At 40.4% G+C, this 14,247-nt stretch overlaps 1 protein-coding gene across 9 annotated transcripts in view; it reads left to right on the top strand.

Annotated features, from left to right (window-relative positions):
• foxp2 (forkhead box P2) overlaps positions 1 to 14,247 on the top strand; it is an 893,115-nt gene that overhangs the window by 270,704 nt on the left and 608,164 nt on the right. Inside the window, exon 3 of one of the 9 annotated variants that reach the window (XM_078568068.1) lies at positions 12,961 to 13,040. The exons of 7 other annotated variants lie outside the window; for them this stretch is intronic. The gene's annotated coding sequence lies outside the window, so the exon portion shown is untranslated. Of the gene's footprint in view, positions 1 to 12,960; positions 13,090 to 14,247 lie in introns of all 9 variants that reach the window. One more of the 9 variants, XM_078568067.1, reaches the window with a different exon arrangement.

Here is a 14,247-nt window from a genome sequence, read left to right as displayed (position 1 = left end):
AGATGTTGTTAAGGAGGACTTTGCAGGGTCGACAGGGCTGGGTTTGCTGTTGTCATTTCTAGTGCCTAGGTTGCTGCCAGGTGGTCTGTCTGGTTTCATTCCAGAAACATATCACTAATCCTGGGTGACATTAATGCAAAGCAACTCTTTTGTGGAAGACTGTCCATCACTGCAGTTAGAGAACTACTAGACATAACTGAGGATCTGAGCTAGAACACATTGAAACCCCCATTACCCACTTATCTACAGCACTTGGCCTCACCATTGCAACAGACTGTGGCCAGCAAGTGCTCAAGCCCAAGGACTGGGAGGGAATTGTGGAGTGACAGTTTGCCAGATCTGCCTTGCTGGACCTGTCTGCCTAATTGCAACCATCAAAACTAATAGGTGCCTCCAGCTGCACCCAGCAGAGAACATCACTGACCTGATTGTGAAACCACTATAACCAATAGCATGCCAGTGAAAGCAGAAAACAGTTGAAAAAACATAGAGCCACAAGGGCTATTATTCATCCCAACACGTCACTGCCTGACTTTGTTACCAAAAAACTGAGAAAGGGCTATGTTGGAATATGACTTGTAAATAACAACATGAAAGAAAACATCTGCAGTAGGTTATTTATTGTAGAAAATTTGAACAAGAGTAAGATCCGGATTCTGATATCAGACCCATGGACCAGAGCCAATGCAAGAACATACAAATGCTACAAGTAGGTTAGATCTGCAAAGGTACCTTTCTGCATATGTTAGCTAACAGCTCTTCCTGAGGACTAAGGGAATAAAGGTCACATTATAGAACTAACAAAGAGGAGAGATGCTGTTTCTATTACTACTGACTACCAAAGGAAACTGCTACTACTACCGGAAAAACTGGCTAATTTGCATGACCTATGTATGAGAGAGCCTCTTGCCTTTGTGTGTCAATCATCCCCAAAACTCGATGTGTCCTGGGAGGTCTTTTGAGCCACAGAAGCATGGATTTCTAGACATGAAGGCACCCGTTAAAGCACCCACCGCCTCCTTAGTTTCTAGCCTCATCTTTACCTAAGGGTCCCACAGAAATTGGATGACATCCATGACATGTTTATGATTCACTAAGTGCTTGTTCCCTGCATCTGAGTCTTCAAATTGGCTTTATGACCTCAACAAGGCATGCCTTCTATTTACAAAAGCTGTCATGGACTTAATTGCTTAAAAGCTTGTAGCTCAATGAGCTTGGAAGCCCATGTTGGCCAGCAAATTCTCAGCATTTGGTTCAACTTCAAATTAACTGGGCAGCTTTCAAACTAAAGCTCTATTTCAAACACACTTCAGCAGCTGACAGGGCATTTTGCTTATCTTGAAAGCACCCTTCATGCGATATATGAAGCAATGTGCTTACAAATGTATCCTGAAACGAACGGGTGCACGTGCTGTGCTGAGGGGGAAAAAGAGGCAAGATGAAATAGGATGGTGCCATGTTGAGTGGAAAGCAATGCATGAACTGAGGAAGGAGTCATGAGAGAAGTTCTGTAGAAGGTTAGGCAGCGAGAAAAGGAAGGTGCTAGTGGCTGCTGCAACGGGAACAAGAAGCGATCAATAGAAAAAAAAATGAGCAGGTTCTAAAACAGGCTGCTGATTTGTTATTGCGATTAATCATTTTTTTGATACTGCCAAATACCAATGTTGCACCGTTTTATCTTCGTTTGAATTGCTTTAAGATTGCCAGAATCCCAAATTCTCATTGCACAGAATTATTTGCATTGTGATTCACAATTCCGTGTGCAAACTCCCCTCGTTCCAGAGATAGCACCACTGGCAGAAGATAAAAATTGAAAATCGAATTTTAAGTGAAGGGAACAATTAAGTCTCACAAGGAGGGGGGACAAAAATTTTGAAAGCATTAAAAGACATCTCACCCATCAACATCTTGGATTAAGAACTGAATGAACCAAAAGGGAGCCATCCCGTAAGTCAGTATTTATTACAGCATGCCTGCAAGATGATATGGCCAAGTTTCAGGCCACAGCTGACCATTACTTTCCATACACATGTGCAAACTCTGTACTGCATGGTTGTCACTGCTAAGTTACAGTCTAAGCTGCAGGTGGCAGAGTTTGGCATCTGCCCCACAAGACTCTGCAAAAGTAGGTTACCACATTGATTTGCCAGGGCATGCAGAAATAGTCAGTCGGACCTTTACTGGTGCAGCCAAACAGACATCTATATGAATGAAAGGGTTTTCACTCACTGAACTTGCAACTGATGTGTGACATTATGTGGCACAGCCTTCTGATCTCCATCAGATTTTCTGGTAGCTGCCAGGCACCTTCAATCTGTGCAGTCCTGAATCCCCCTTTCCGTTTAACTCCTGAATGTTAGAATCAGAGAATGGCTATTTGGAGACAAAGCCTCCAAACCTGGTTTCTCCTAAGAACCCAAACACAGATTCAAAGATGAGCACAATCAATGCCATGTCTCCATTTAAGCCCTGATAGAATGGATTATACCTAACGGAATTAACCGACTCCCTAAGAAATTCTTCTGCTACCTAGAAAGGTTAGAAAGTGTCCTGCAGTATCATTGTCTGCTGCATACCTGCACAACATCACTATCCAGAGGGGCCAGCCCATTTCACTGCTTGCAGAAGGATATGTGAAACATATTCGTCCTTTCGGGAAGAACAAAGCCCACCTATCTTGCCAGTTCTTGAACAGTAATCATCTTGGAGCATTGCTGCTGTAAACTTTATATTCCCCCGCATCAATGGTCTCTCCCAACTTCAGTCCATTGACTTCAATGGAAATAATAATGGGGGAGGGATGTAAACCCATCTGCTGATTTGCTATTGCCCATTGTGCAAAGTCAAAATTACCCCAAAGGAGCTCTGCAGCACAAGGATTTTGAAAAATAACATAATTTGATATGATCGTTGCACCGTTTTGAACTTTTCACCTCACTGCAACCCTCCAGTATATGTCAAAAGTGCTCTTCTAGCTACTCAATACTGCTGCAAGATTCTCCCCAAATGATTTTGGATATAAATGGTTGCTGGAGGGGACTTGAGATGGCCATGGCTAGTGAATTCAAGGAGATTGGGCCTTAGAAATTGAAAGATTGTTTGGTGCTGGAGCAGGATGGCCAGCTGGCTTTGTGGTATTGAACAAAAGAGTGATTGGGAGCTCTTACAAGGCCATTGACTCTCACATAGAGCAGTGCCACATGCTCACCACCTCTGAGTCACTATCTGCATGAGAGGGTAGATGGTTTGTTTGTTGCTGTGGGGAAGCAATAGGTGTATGGAAGAGATAATTGTGAGAGCGGTGGCAAAATTTGGAAGTAACAGCAGGAGCAAAGCCACTAAATGGGCATTACAGTGTTTGGATGAGGAAAGTGACATGGGCAAGGTCAACGATTTCATAGTCTTACAGTGGGGATAAAGTTGAAATTTGGGGCATAAAAAGGGACGGTACTGGATAAGTTGTCCACTATACGCCCTATTTCATTTTCCTTTCCCTTAACTTTAACTAAAAAAAATGAACCATGTTCACTTCCTGTATTTCACATTTCCTTTTGTCAGTCACTCATCTGCTATTACAGTTTTAAGTTTATTGTCATGCATTGAAAGTTGTACTACCTCAATTCAATTTCCTTGCACCTGATTGACCGTGTGACAATTTATTAATTGTGATTGACTCATACATAGATTTCTTGCCAAGTGGAAGGCAAACTAATCAAATCGCTCAGAATGCATGCCATCCTTAATGACAGGTGCAAATTCGTATCCATTGGACATGCCGATCAACATGACCGGACAGCCTTGCTCGAAAGTAAGTTTTAAAAAAACGCTTGCTGGATTTCTGTAAGAGCGATGATCCACCACGTGATATACATGACAGGATTCATCCTCACAGTTCATTATCCCCGCGTATGTATGGGCTGCCCAAGACACACAAAAGTGATGTCTCTTTATGCCCTATCTTATCTATAACCAGTTCTGTACAACATGAATTGGCCAAATTGTTGGACAAATTGTTACAACCAATTTTGACCAAGTTTTTCACATACACGGTGAAGGATTCCTTCACATTTGCGAAGGCTATACAGGACTTGCAATTTGATAGCAATGCTGTGTCCATGTGCTCATTTGACATTGCTAGCCTATTCATCAATAGGAAGCCATAGATATTTGTGCTGCCGCACTATATCATGGCGACTTAGACCTGCCACCAATACGTGAATCAGTACTCATTGAACTTATGAACTTGGCAACTTGCACAGTTGAATCATTTTAATTTCATCCTGTATACCCAAATAGATGGTGTTGCCATGGGATCCTCTCTAGGCCAAGTTCTCACAAACATCTTTGTTGGGTTCCATGAGAAATTTGTCTTCAATGGAAGGACACCTAACCTCTTCCTCCTTACATATTTCCAAGATGTGGATGATACGTTTGCTTTAATTAAATCCACAGTTGCATGTAATAATTTCCTTACATATCTTAACAGGCTCCATCCTGTGCTCAAGTTCATCTTTTGAAATGGAGCAGTCAAATGAACTCCCCTTCCTTGACTTACTAGTTGAGAAATCTGCCAGGGGGTTTTCTACCATGTCTACCTTCAATACCATGCATTGGGATTCTTACAGCTCCACATGCTTTCAGATTGGTTTTAACGGCAACCTTGTAAATAGCATACAAGCCATTTGCTCACCATGCAAGCTAGATGCTAAAGACATCAAAGATGTCAAAGACATCCTGCGGGATAATAGCTACCCTGACCAGATAATTTCACGCTGTATATCACAGAAACTCATGAGTGGGCCTAAGGCTGTCACTTACAGCCCTGAAAAGTGCCCTGTATACTTCCGATTACACTGTAAGGGCAAACATTTGAGCAACAGGTGAAGCTAGCTGTTTTACGCTGCTACTATGCAGTAGCAATACAAGATGTATTCGCCACTAACAGGATGCTGCCGTCAAGCCAAAAGGACATTCTGCCTATCACACACAAGTAATGTGGTATATGAATTTCAATGCCAATGTGATTCTAGTTATGTAGGCAGTACATCTCAAAGACTGGTGGATTGTATCAAACAGCACATCCCAGCCACTGTTCGCAACAGGCAAGGTACAGACCATACCCAACTAGCCTGTACTTACAAAACTTAAAACACAGTGCCCAACATTAAATGTGATTCCGCGATTGGACAACATTTCCTAATAATCCTCAGTGTGCTAAGAATTATGCTGAAAACCAATTTAAGATTGTCAGTCGGGCATGCAGTGTGACGCATTTGTGTGTACTGGAAACTGCATATATTAATACACAGGGTCCTGTTCTTTGTAGACAGAAATAACATGCACACACATGCTGTGCCTGTTTCAGCTAAACAAAATAAGTGACAGTCATTCGCTGACTCATTCCTCAGGGCAATGTTTTGACCAATCAGGGTCAGGTTGCCTGATTTTAAATTCAAACAATGCTTGGCAGTTAACTGTCAGTCACCATCACGGTTGCATTCTCCATGGTAACGCTTCTACCATTCAGAGTTCTCTTACCAACCAATCAGCACTCTCTTCACATACAGTATAAATCGTTGTTTTCCCCTTGCATTGGTATTCTTGCGAAGTGTTCTGATAAGCGCAAGAGGAAAAGCTTTGAGATGTCTCTTTTTCAGCAAAATGAACATTATCCTTTATCACTTTGAGTGCCTTAATTACAGTTGTTTCAAAGCCTGCACATACTTTGGGGCTAACGCTGAGGATCAGCTTAAGGGACGTGCAATCTGAGCATGCGCATTGTACAGCTTTCCACCAAGTATCACTCAGAATCTTTCAATCTAATTGGAAGGCTGTACTCTGCCATCCTGTAACACTATCCTCCAATTATTTCGTTTTACCAAATTATTTGAAAAGCAACTAGAAAATTAATTTTAACATTTTTTCCAAATTTAAACAATTATGAATTGTTGGATATTTGCCTCAGAGAGCTTAGCTTATAAAGACCCAGCCAATAATTTGAACATCAGCTTTTACTTATGGAGTTCAAAACAATCATTGTAGGTTTTTTTTTTCCAAGTGGAGAATTAAAAGCTGTGTCTTCGCTCGCGGTTTAACAATAATTGATTTTCAAATGATTTGGAAGCAAAGTGGAAGAGGAATTTAGAAAGTTTTATGAAGCTTAAATTTCATATGAACTTGTAACTTTTTTTAATTTAGAAAACTAAACGAGCTGAAAAAGCAAAGAAAGAGACTGGCCTCAAGTTTAAATAATCAGAATACCTGTCCTCTCCTTGTTTTATAAAACAATTGGTATTTGTACAAGATTTGTTTATGTGGCTGCAGGAAGTGAGAGAACCAGTTATTGACACTTCTTTTCAATATACTCCTATCCACCGTTGCGCAATCCAGCACCCACATGAAAACAATATGAGACATCAACTAATTTTTCAGGTTGTATTTATATATGCAAGCCATGTGTTTGTTGCCTTTTGGGGGGCTATATTAACTTGCCAAGGTGGGCAGTTTTCTGTGCGGGCGACAGATTAAAACACCAAAAACTGCTGGCAGGTCCAGAAGTCGGGAGGAACCCGCTGATCATTTGGCTTTAACCTGAAAAATTTCTTCAGTTCGTGGGTTAGATTGGTCTAACGTTTAAATGTGTTAAATGGCCATTTACAGCAATTCTAAGCAAGAATCCTGTCTTTAACTTTGTGTGCACAGGTTTTCTGGGCTTCATTTAACTGGCCAGATAAAACAAGGTGAGATGACAAGGGGAATTGATATGGTTAAGCAATTGACAGACAAACGAGGCCTGTTAATTTAATTACTGTGATATGACAGCTTCTTTCTCTCCTAAGTGAAAAACATTTGTTCATAGGACTTGTTTTGATTGTGTGCTTTCACTGCTTTGGAGCTGATTTCCAATATTTTGGAGGACATTTCTGCTAACTTAGCATTTTTTTGCCTTTGATCTTCACTTCCCAGAAGTCAACCTTCACAGCAGCTTTGAGGCTGCTTACATACCTCTACCTTGGGCCTCTGATGAGGAACAGAACAGCAACCATCTCCTCAACCATCTGCTGCTCCATAGGAGAAATGGGAGGAGCACAGAGCTCCAGCTCAGTGGAGACTCTGCCACAACACCTTATTCACGCTGTGGATAAGCTTCCTGGACATGACTTAAGGACCAGTGCCTCAGGAGGCTCAGACGTTACCATCAGGCAGTAGCTGGCATTTGTAGCCTCTTGGAATCAGACTTCCTTCGAAGTGGACCAGGTGGATATGCATTGCCAATAACAATCAAGGTCACCATAGCACTTAATTTCTTCACTTCTGGCTCCTTTGAGAGAACTGCTGGTGACACAAGTGCACCTCCCAGTTGACAGATGCCATATTTGCCAGGGCTGGCATTTGTGTGCACTTCATTAAGGTTGAGCCCAGTCAGAAGGAGAGAGTCCTCAGGTTTTTTGCTGTGGCTGGATTCCCACAGGTACAGGGAGTAGATTGCACACACATGGAAATCAATGCAACAATAGATCACCAATGAGTATTTATCAACCAAAAAGGATTCTGCTCCATTAATGTTCAGCTAGCATCATGCATACCTGGTTAACTAAACATTTACATTGCACCTTTGTTCAAAAAAGGGTGTAAAGTTAACCCCAGCACTCACAGGCCATTCATTTAACCTCGGTGGTGAGGAAGCTTCTAGAAACCATAATTCGGGACAAAATTGATAGTCACCTGAGCAAATGCAGGTTAATTAAGGAAAGCCAGCATAGATTTGTTAAGGGCAAATTGTGTTTAGGTGACTTGCTGGAGTTTTTTGATGAGGTAACAGAGAAGATTGCTGAAGGTAATGCTGTTGTTGTGGTGTACATGGACTTCCAGAAGGCATACCGCACAACAGATTTATAGGTAAAGTTATAGCTCGTGGAATAAAAAGGACAGTAGCAACATGGATACAAAACTGGCTGAGTGACAGGAAACAGAGTAATGGTTAATGGATGTTTTTCGGAATGGAAGAAGGTTTGTTGTGGAGCTCCCCAGTTGTCCATGTTGGGACCCTTGCTCTTTCTGATATGTATTGATGACCTAGACCTTGGTGCACAGGGCACACTCTCAAAACTATCAAAAATTGATAACAAAATTTGGAAACATTATGCACTGTGAGGAAGATAATTTAAAACTTCAAAAGGATTTGGAAAAGTTGGTGGAATGGATGGACAATTGACAGAAGAAATTTAATGCAGAGAAGTGGGAAGCGATTCATTTGGTAGGAAGAATGTGGAGAGACAATATAAAATAAAGGGACAATTCTAAAGTGGGTGCAGGAGCAGAGGGATGTGGGTGTTTATGTGCTAAATCATTGAAGATGGCAGGACAGTTGAGAGGGTGGTTAATAAAGTATACAGCAAGTATGATTTCAACCTGGTTGCTTACCTTTTAATTCATAGGGGCATAGAGTACAAATGCATGGAAGTTATGTTAAAGTTGTATAGAACACTAGTTTGACCTGTTATGGCACATCTGATGGTAAATGCTGAGCTGATCAAATCCCAAAGGGAAACTTGGAACAACTGCCACAACTGTTCTGCAATTTGTATAAATTTTGAGATGCATGCCTTGAATTTAGTAGTAATAAGACCACCAAGTCTTATAGGTTTCTTACAGGACTAAATTAAACCTTTATTAATAGAAAAAATGATTTTAAGTACACACACAGATCTACAAATTACTACTATAATAACTTCTAAATCCCCTAGTTAAATTAACTGCCAGTTACACTTCGTTAAGGCAACAGTAAGAAAGAAAGATTTTAAAAGACCCAAGCAAAGCAACATGATACCCTGAACAATCCAATTCAAACTGAGTTTTCTTAACTTCAGTTCTTTGTAGACAGCAGCTTGAGGCATAGATGCTGAAGGCTTTTCACACTTGTTAGATCTTAGAATGCCTACCCTTACACATAGCCTTCGCTCCTTTATACATATTTTCCCCTTTGAATGCAAATTTCCATTGTTTCACAATGTCTTTGGACTTTACCTTTCTAAAAATAAAAAGCTCTCATAGTACCAGTTTTACCAGTAATCTTTGGGTAAAATAAACACACCGTTTCTTTACTTCCCCTGGCTAGGTGTAATATTCACTCCCTCTTTTGAAATCAATCTATTAAAAATTCAAATGTTCCATTGACATGTATGTTTACCTACTTAACATTTCAAACTTAGCTTATCTTCTATTACATCAAAACCTTCAGACCAGCTGCCTTCAGTTCAATTAAGTCTCTCTCTCTCTCTCTCACACACACTCACACTCTCTCTCTCTCTCTCACACACACACACACACCACTATTTCTGTACTTTATAATAAATTCCAATAACATTACAAAAATTATTAGATCTTGCTGACACGCCTCAACTGGAGTATTACGTCCAATTCTGGGTGCTGCACTCTAGGAAAGATGTGAAGCCATTGGAGACCATGCAGAAAAGATTCACAAGAATGGTCCTGGGGTGAGGAACCTCAGTAGATAGATTGCAGAAGCTAGAACTGTTTTCCTTAGAGAAGAAAAGGTTGGAAGGAGATTTGATAAAGGTATTCAAAATCATGAGGGACCTAGACAGAGTGCATAGGAGAAACCAATCCATTGGTGGAAAGATCGAGAGCAAGAGGGCACACATTTAAGGTAAATGGCAAAGAAGCAATGGAGACATGAGTAAAAACTTTTTAACACAGCGAGTGGTTAGGATCTGGGGAGTGGTGGAGGCAGGTTCAATCGAGGCAGTTAAGAGGGAATTGGATTGTTATTTGGAAGAATGTGCAGGGCTATGGGAAGAAGTCTGGGGCGTGACACTAGGTAAATTTCTCCTATGGAAAGTTGGTGCAGACATGATGAGCCGAATGTCATCCTTCTATGCTGTAACAATTCTGAGATTCTGTTCAAGACAGCCACAGAGCTGCCATGATGATTTCATCTTGTGTCAGGGCGAAACTCCCATAGAATTTCACCTCTGTAAGCACAATCAGCGGATGGCTCCTTGGAGTCAAGGGCTACACTCTGAAGATACCTTTGAGGAGCCCTACGATTGACATCCAGGAACAGGACAACAGAAGCCATATGGGCAGAAGAGTTGTAATTGAGCAATAACTGGTATACTGAAGATATGATTCAGTACCTGGAAAGATCTAGGGTTGCCCTTCCATATAAACCAGCAGGGGCTTCTATAATGGCCATGGTCTGTCACAACTTGTGTAACACTGCTCAGCAACAAGAACTGGAGCTGGAGGAAAGGGAATGTGATGAGCACTCTACAGCTTCGGAGGAGGAGGAGAAACAACAGGAAGTAGAGGAGCCTGATGCTGCTGCTGTTCACTAAGCTGCCAGGGATGCCTGGAACAGACTGATTTCAGGCATGCCTATCTGAAGCATTGCAGCCACCTGGCACACCAATTCTGATAGGACAGTGGGGCTTTGAAATAAATTTTAAGCTTCATAGACATTAAACAGAAATGTGGTAGTGTAACATAGTGTTAAGCATCCAACTACAAGTCCTTTTTTTTCCTTTTCCTCCTACATAGTGCAACGCCTTTAACTTTAGCAGAAGTAGAGCCAGGCTGTTTCTTCCCCCTGCTCTGATTGCTCTTTGCTGACATTCTCTGGGTTTTGGAGCCCATGTGAGCCCCACCAAACTCTATCTCACTTGCAGTTGTGCAGTGCAGTCTTGGCCATCATGACAGTTGCAGCATGGGAGCCTCAGAGTCACTGGTGGGTGAATAGAATGCTCCTGTAAAGCACCTTGGGATGTTTTATTACTTTAAAGGTGCTATATCAATATAAGTTGTTGTTGTGAGTAGAGCAGAGTCCCCACTTCCACATGCCCTTTCTCCATCCTCCCATGTGAACAGTCAGATAAATCAGCAAAGAAAGGGATCAAATCAAACTGCACTAAATACTACTTTGAAATTTCTTTTGGTCATCTCCTTGGTCTTTCCATTATGTTGAACAAATGCTAATTAAAGTAATGGGTAGATTTTCTTCTGGTGTTTGTTCAACTCACTAGTGTAACAACAGCAGTTGAGGAAGAAAATCAGACGGCAAGCTGTTGTTCTGATTCTCCACCACCAGCTGCTATTTCTGGGATTTCCTGCCAGAAGTGACAACAGTTGTCCAATATTTTCACTCAAATATGGGTGGCCATATTCTGAAATTCACAGTATGGAAATACATCACACGATATATTTCCTGACATTTGCATCATAGCAAAACTAGATAGTAGAAATATTAGCCCTCTCATCAATGGCATAACCATTGACTCACTGTGAACAAAGCCATGGGGGATCTACTGGTCTTCTGAAAGTATTCTGTTTAAATTTATTAAAACTGTCAGTTCCACAGTAACTTTTATAAACAAGCTAAAATTAAATTTTCCCAAAAGTATTTTGTAACTCAGCTTTCAACTGAATGGGGGCTGTGTAATGAGAAAGAGCTTTTAGTTTACCTAAAATAACTTTTGTATACTTTCACATTTGTTTGACATTTTTGTCCGCTAACAATAGGATACCTTTTTATGTGAAAAAACACCAGAAGTTTCCAGGCTAGAGTCCATCTGGTGTTATTCCTTCTTGATAAATTGTACTGATAATTTGCTTTCAACTATGGAATTTCTGAATCATTTGCTTTTGAAATTGGATAGCCTGTTTATTCTCATAAGGATCGGTTTCTTTGACCCCTCCCTTTTATGGCATTGTGCATGAAACAATTTTAAGTTTTGGAAATCACATTAGACAATAAGAAGAATGTTCACCTATAAAAGTCAAACATTACAGTTTTATGCTTTCTAATTTCAGTCACAGTAAAAAATGAAAGTCCATTAAAATGTAACAAGGAAAGTATTAGTGTTGTGTATATACTGAACTTTTTTTTCAAATAAAGTATTTGTAGCTGTCATAGATTGCTTTAAGTCAGTTTGTACTATTTAGACCTTTATTTATAATCTTCAAACAATTAAATGCTTGAAGTTTGGTAGTTGCAGTAAACTTGTTAAAAGTGTCTTTGTGAATAGCGCCATAGAATTCTGTTCCTATGATTTATTATTATTTTTAGAATTTTGAATTGTATAATAACAACTAAAGCATACAAGAGAAAAATAAAATTAACAAAATTAAGGCAAAATCACTGTATAAAGCATAGTTTTGATGCAGCAACAATAACAAACTTAAGTATCAGTTCATAGCAATCACAAGTCTGAGGCAGAATTAATCCAAGCAACAATAATGTATAATAAGAGAGAATGAACATTTTCAACAAGCACTTTCATTTATTGTTGAATCTGTACGGCCTTAAGTCTCTGAAAATTGGATCACTATCTTGCCTGCCCAATAAGCCTCTGAACTGCACCCAACACCATTTTGGATCAAATCTCTTATTTAGGTGTCCAGTGTACCTGCTTGAAGTCAAAGGACACCTATTTAATATGTAAATAATAGTCATGTGCTAGTTTAAAAGCCCAGATGCTATGTTGTAAAATATTAGCAAGCTATATGGCAATTCTACAACAGGCGCTCAAATTATTGACAGAAACAGTTGAGAGGGCACCATTTTCGCTGTTATTGGAAGTAATCTTCAATTGCTCTCGGGTAAAGCGTTGATTTTCATTGTCACTAACTATGCGCTCTTATCTGCCCTAGAAAGAGAGGAGATAGTTAAGAGTTAGCATTTTGTGACAGTGGAAATCATGAGCAGATGAGTGGCAGCTCCTGGGCCACAAGATTGTTATGCAGATTATGTGAGAAAGAAAATTTAACATCAATAGTAAAGGAGAGAAAGATGGCTGAACAACCCACAGGACACTTCCTCCAGTTTGCTATCTACCACACTTTGTATTTTTTCCCTGTCTATTATGTTGATGACTGTCAGCTCCTGCATGTCTAGTGTCCTCCTCTGGTTCTCTAGATCTCTCTTCTGTTGTGTTCCAGCTTGTCCTTGCAGAAGAGTGAGAATTTGCTACCAGTGGCCTGTTGAAGGGATATGAAGATGAAGATGGCAGCTTAGCATGGTGAGAGATAAAGCAGCAGGTACAGAGAAGAGGGACCAATAATTGTGAGGTTAGTGAAGTGTGATGGTGTGCAAAGTAGAAACAGGAGTTACAATGATTGGAGGAAAGAGAAAATAAACAAATGTTAGCGCTGGGGTTAAATAGTGGGCTACAGGGATGTGCAGCATGTAATAAAGCTGTGAACGGGAGTCCTACTTTAGCGGTCATAGTCATTGAATTATAGAATGGTTACAGCACAGAGCGAGGCCATTTAACATGTATTGTGCCGTAGTTGTCATAGAATTTCTTTCTACATTATTGCCAGGCTTGTCCACTCTTGCCAAGTTATCTGGCAAGGCACTGAATGTCCATCTACAGAATTAAGACTTTCTTCAGGTTGCATCCTCCACCAAGAACTCCATAACACTATTAGAGAAAAACAAGGTTCTAACAGAAACACCTCTCCAAGGCACCTCCCCTTTGAAAGTTGCAAACTGCCTTTAAATCGTAGAATACCTCCTGGATTTCCCATCCCCAAGCATGGACAAGATGCTAATTGCCAACCTGATGATGACCACCACCTCACCACGTAGAGGGGTCTGCTTCCAGTCTTTCTGGTATCATCTCTTAGAAGATCAGCACACATGGCCAGACACTGTGGGTGGACATCCTCTTGGGTGCTGGGATTAATGTAGTCAGATCTTTGATGACCGGCATGGACATGATGGGCCGAATGGCCTCCTGTGCTGTAGACACCTATGAGAATCTCGTGTAAAGTCTCCTTTCTCCCATTTTTTTAGAAATGTGCAGGCTTAATATACCTTTCTCAAAAAAGAAAATCTTATTTAGGTGAATTGAACAACAAAACTACAAGCCTCAACAAAGTAATATGTCACAGAAAGTACAGTGATAGTTTGCTCTATTTTGCTTGATTTCAGCAGTTATCTAATTAAGCTGTTCCATGATTTTCCTCTTACTAGGAGAATCATTATTAGATTTGAGGCTCCATTCTACTCTAGAATTATCTGGGTTTATCTAGATTCATGACAGTGTCATTTGGTGTCAGGTCATCTTGGTTAGAGAAGAGAAAATTATCCAGTAACTGATAGCTATTCACTGTTAGAATTGTGAAGAAAGGATTGGTTGTAATTTCATATGTGGTTGAAATAACCTGGTTACGCTTAGTGGCAGACTTCTTGTATGAATAATGAGTGCTTTCGTGAAGTGC

Source organism: Cetorhinus maximus, chromosome 22, assembly GCF_964194155.1.
Source record: "Cetorhinus maximus chromosome 22, sCetMax3.hap1.1, whole genome shotgun sequence".
Lineage (NCBI taxonomy): Eukaryota > Metazoa > Chordata > Chondrichthyes > Lamniformes > Cetorhinidae > Cetorhinus > Cetorhinus maximus.
Note: the sequence above shows the minus strand (reverse complement) of the source record. Positions and strands in the feature narration are given on the sequence as shown.